Source organism: Lolium rigidum, chromosome 6 (assembly GCF_022539505.1).
Source record: "Lolium rigidum isolate FL_2022 chromosome 6, APGP_CSIRO_Lrig_0.1, whole genome shotgun sequence".
Lineage (NCBI taxonomy): Eukaryota > Viridiplantae > Streptophyta > Magnoliopsida > Poales > Poaceae > Lolium > Lolium rigidum.
In genome coordinates, this window is record NC_061513.1 from 351,644,422 (window position 1) to 351,649,807 (window position 5,386).

A 5,386-nucleotide genomic window follows, 5' to 3' on the forward strand; every position below is an offset into this window, starting at 1 on the left:
AGAGGCCTCCCTGGTGATGATGGCGATGATCTCCTCCAATTCCCCGTCCCGGCGGAGTGCCAGAATGGAGTTTCTGATCCCGAGACGGAGTTTCGCGATGGCGGTGGTGTTCTGGATGTCTTCTGGCGATTTCGTCTAACCCCCGTGCGTTTTTAGGTCGAAACCTTTAAGTAGTCGGAAGGGAGAGCGTCAGAGGCCGGCCGAGGGGGCCTCACCATAGGGCAGCGTGCCCCCATCCTAGGCCGCACCGGCCCATGGTGTGGGGGCCGTGGGCCCCCCTGGCCTGCCCTTCTGACTCCGTGAATCTTCTGGAAAAATAAGCCCTTTGGCATTAATTCCGGGGATTTTCCTGAAAGTTGGATTTCTGCACAAAAACGAGACACCGTGAGCAATTCTCGCTGAAAACAGCGTTAGTCCGTGTTAGTTGTATCCAAAATACACAAATTAGAGGCAAAACAATATCAAAAGTGTTCGGCAAAGTAGATACGTTTTGGACGTATCAACTCCCCCAAGCTTAGCTTATTGCTTGTCCTCAAGCAATTCAGTTAACAACTGAGTGCGATAAAAGAACTTTCACGAACACATTTGCTCATATGATGTAAATATTCTCATGACATGGACAAGTACTTAAGCAATTCATAATAAGATACATGCAAATAAAATCATCTAATAGCTATGTCAATCATGGAAAAGGCACCAACAAATTAATAATAAGCATCATGAATCATGTCTATCAGCAGGATTGCAATGTTCATAGAAGGATATGATAAAGTGGTATCTCGAGTGCCCGTATTTGTACAGCAAAACATAAATGCTCGGGCACCTTTGAAGTTTATGGGAAAACTGTAAGTAGAGATTATCAAAGATAAAAGCATCAAAGTTATACCACAGCTAATCATATTTTGGGACAAGCATATTATACTAAGAATGACAGTTATGCTCTCAAGAAAGTGCTCAAAGAAAGGATGGTGACTCAATGTAAAAGTAAAAGATTGACCCTTCGCAGAGGGAAGCAGGGATTAACATGTGCTAGAGCTTTTCATTTGTAAAACATGAGTAAAACTATTTTGAGAGGTGTTTGTTGTTGTCAACGAATGATAGTGGGTACTCTAACTACCTCGTCAACCAGACTTTCAAGAGCGGCTCCCATGAAGGACGTTATCTCTACCAGCAAGGTAGATCATCCCTCTTCTCTTTCGTTTACACATATATTTTAGTTTCATTATGGATGACACTCCCCCCAACCTTTGCTTACACAAGCCATGGCTAACCGAATCCTCGGGTGCCTTCCATCAATCACATACCATGGAGGAGTGTCTATTTGCAATTTAAATTGCTTACTGATAAATCAGGTCAAAACATGTGAAGAGAATTATTAATGAAGGTTGATTAATTGGGGCTGGGAACCCCGTTGCCAGCTCTTTTTGCAAAATTATTGGATAAGCGGATGTGCCACTAGTCCATTGTGAAAATACGTCAGGAGTAAATGACAAGGTTGAAAGTTAAACACCACATACTTCCTCATGAGCTATGAAACATTAACACAAATTGAGAAACATTTTGAAGGTTTAAAGGTAGCACATGAGAATTTACTTGGAATGGTTTGAAATGCCATGCATAGGTATTTATGGTGGACACTCTGGAATAACTTGGTTTTCGTGGGTTTGGAAGCACGAGCTGCGTTCCCACTCGGTACAAGTGAAGCCTAGCAATAGACCGGGAAGCGACAATCAAGAGACCAGTAATTGTCATAATCATGCTTGCGACAAAATAAATTAACGGAGGCATAAAAGTGATACAAGAACTCTGAGGTGAAGTAAATCATCGAGGCTTAATTGACTTTTGTTCAGTCATATGCATGCGTGAGCATGTGCCAAGTTGATTCAAGTGAATTATTCAGAGGAGGATACCACAATGTCATATCTATTTATGAATAAAACAATGCAAGCAAATATTTATGACATGCTACTCATATTAATAGATTGGAGCTAATCATGAGAAATCATGAACTACTAGACTTTCTTAAATGACATATACCTCACATGAACCAACTAAGCATGCTCACATGGATGAGTATATGTACAACAATGAAAACAAATAGAGTTCATACCAGCCTCTCACCACAGTCGGATTGTCGTAGATCGTCATTATTGCCTTTCACTTGTGTAGCTTGAATAATATGGAATGAAAGCCAGGCTCCAACCACCGAAGACCACTGAACTCCATAATGAAATTTACAAAACCAAAGAAGAACATCAAATATTTTTGGTGTTTTCGAATTGGAAACAAGAACAAAAGGAAACAAGCAAACAAAGCAAAATCTTTTTGGATTTTCTTGTAGCAAGCCAACGATAGCAAATAAAGCAAAATAAGAGAAAGAAACCAAAGTAAACAAATGGTAAAGAGAAAAAACAGAAATATTTTTGGTCTTTTTGTGTTTTAGGGAAGAAACAAAGCAAAAACAAGAGAATGAAAACTAAAAGAGTCACATAAACACAAAGCAGCAGAAATTCGTCAAACTTGACAGCAGTACAGTAATCGATTTTTAAGAAATTCTTCCACTGCTCAGCTCGAAAAGTGTTCAACTAATGAAAGTTAGATAACAACCTGGGGAACATGCACAAAAATTGGCTTCGTAAAATAACGTTCTGGCTGTTTTTGAGAATTTTTTTGGTATCAGTCCAGAATCTGTTTTCAATCAGCATTTCCCCAAATATCATCTTCCTCTTATTAGAAAACCACTTTAAGAAGCTAAACAAGTATGTACAAGTATCCAGCAACTATAATATGCAATGAATGAGTGATGCCGGTATACCTCCCCCCAAGCTTAGGCTTTTGGCCTAAGTGGAGATCAGCCCCAGGGTTCCACGCCGGTGGATCATACATGGTGTGATCATAATAAGGTCCCGGTGCAGAAGAAAAGGGTGAAGGCTCCTCATGCCCAAAATGTTGATGCGAAGAACTCGCTGCATCGGATGACAAGTAGAGGTGTTCCTCGGCCTCCTCCGTGCCTGATAACCCACAAGTATAGGGGATCGCAGCAGTCTTCGCGGGTAGTAAAACCCAATTTATTGATTCGACACAAGGGGAGACAAAAAATACTTGAAAGCCTTAACAACATGAGTTGGCAATTCAGTCGCACTGAAACGGACTTGCTCGCAAGATTTTATCGAGTAGTAACAGTTTTATAGAAGTAGCGGTAGTGAAATAACAGCAGCAGAGTAACGAGAGACAGCAGTAGTGATTATAGTAAACAAGCAGGATTAAAATACCGTAGGCACGGGGACGGATAACGGGCGTTGCATGGATGAGAGAAACTCATGTAAGAATCAAGCGGGGCATTTGCGGATAATAATAAAACGGTGTCTAAGTACAAAGCAATCAATAGGCATGTGTTCCAATTATAGTCGTACGTGCTCGCAATGAGAAACTTGCACAACATCTTTTGTCCTACCAGCCGGTGGCAGCCGGGCCTCAAGGGAATCTACTTGGATATTAAGGTACTCCTTTTAATAGAGTACCGGAGCAAAGCATTAACACTCCGTGAACACATGTGATCCTCACATCACTACCATCCCCTCCGGTTGTTCCGATTTGCGTCACTTCGGGGCCATTGGTTCCGGACAGCGACACGTGTATACAACTTGCGGGTAAGACCATAAACAATGAATATCATGATGAAATAATAACATGTTCAGATCTGAGATCATGGCACTCGGGCCCTAGTGACAAGCATTAAGCATAACAAGTTGCAACAATATCATCAAAGTACCAATTACGGACACTAGGCACTATGCCCTAACAATCTTACACGATTACATGACCAATCTCATCCAATCCCTACCATCCCCTTCAGCCTACAGCGGGGGAATTACTCACACATGGATGGGGGAAACATGGCTGGTCGATGGAGAGGCGTCGGTGTTGATGATGGCGATGATCTCCTCCAATTCCCCATCCCGGCAGAGTGCCAGAACGGAGACTTCTGGCTCCCGAGACGGAGTTTCGCGATGTGGCGGCGTTTTGGAGGGTTTCTGGCGACTTCGACTTCTCCCCATGCGTTTTTAGGTCGAAGAAGATAAGTAGTGTGAAGGAGGGCGTCGGAGGCCGGCCGAGGGGGCCACACGCTAGGGCCGCGCGCCCCCCTCCTGGGTTGCGCCGCCCTAGGGTGTGGGGCCCTCGGGCCTCCACCTGACTTGCCCTTCTGGCTCCATGAGTCTTCTGGAAAAATAGGACCTTTCGTATAAATTCCGAGGATTTTCCCGAAAGTTGGATTTCTGCACAAAAACGAGACACCAGAACAGTTCTGCTGAAAACAGCGTTAGTCCGTGTTAGTTGCATCCAAAATACACAAATTAGAGGCAAAACAATAGCAAAAGTGTTCGGGGAAGTAGATACGTTTTGGACGTATCAACTCCCCCCAAGCTTAGCTTATTGCTTGTCCTCAAGCAATTCAGTTAACAACTGAGCGATAAAAGAACTTTCACGAACACATTTGTTCATATGATGTTAATATTCTCATGCTATGGCTAACACTTAGGCAGTTCATACTAAGATACATGCAAATAAGATCATCTAATAGCTATATCAATCATGGAAAGGTACCAACAATTAATAATAAGCATCATGAATCATGTATATAAGCAGGATTGCAATGTTCATAAAAGAGTATGATAGACTGGTGACGTGGGCATTACCCTTCGGGTAACCAATGTTGCTCTACCCTACACGGTCCAATTGGAGGCCCATGAAGGTGCCCAGTGGCAAGATGGGCCACTAAGGCTGTGCGGCGGAAGATTACTTGGAGAACAAGGCATGGAAGAAGCCGAACAAGGAAAGACTGGAGATAGATCTATTGTAAACTTACTCGTACTCGATTAGACTTCTCGGGACCTGGCCACCTATATAAAGGCCAGGAGAGGGGATATCGAGGGACACAATCAACTTTAGCAATATTAGCCAGCAGAAGCTTAGAACTAGGTTACCCTAGCAACTAGCATCTCGACGAGACTACAGCCGAACTATTCGGCACCCCATTGTAACATGTTTTCATCATAATCAAGAACAGACAGGCAGGACGTAAGGGTTTTACCTCATCGAGGGCCCCGAACCTGGGTAAATCGCTCTCCCCGCTTGTCTGTGTACCGATGTCTCGTGTCGGCTTGCAGGATTCCATCAACCCTAAGCCCCTATCGGAGGGCATTGCCGAGGAGCACCCTCGACAATTGGCGCCGTCCGTGGAAACCTGTCGGCACAAGGCGGGCATCGGCAGCTTCCGATCATGACACCGGCGGCTTCGCGGCGGCCTTCATCGGCAGCTTCATCGACACCATCGTCACCAATCCCGGGAAGCCCGATTCGATTCGGCTCCTACGAGTTTACTCCA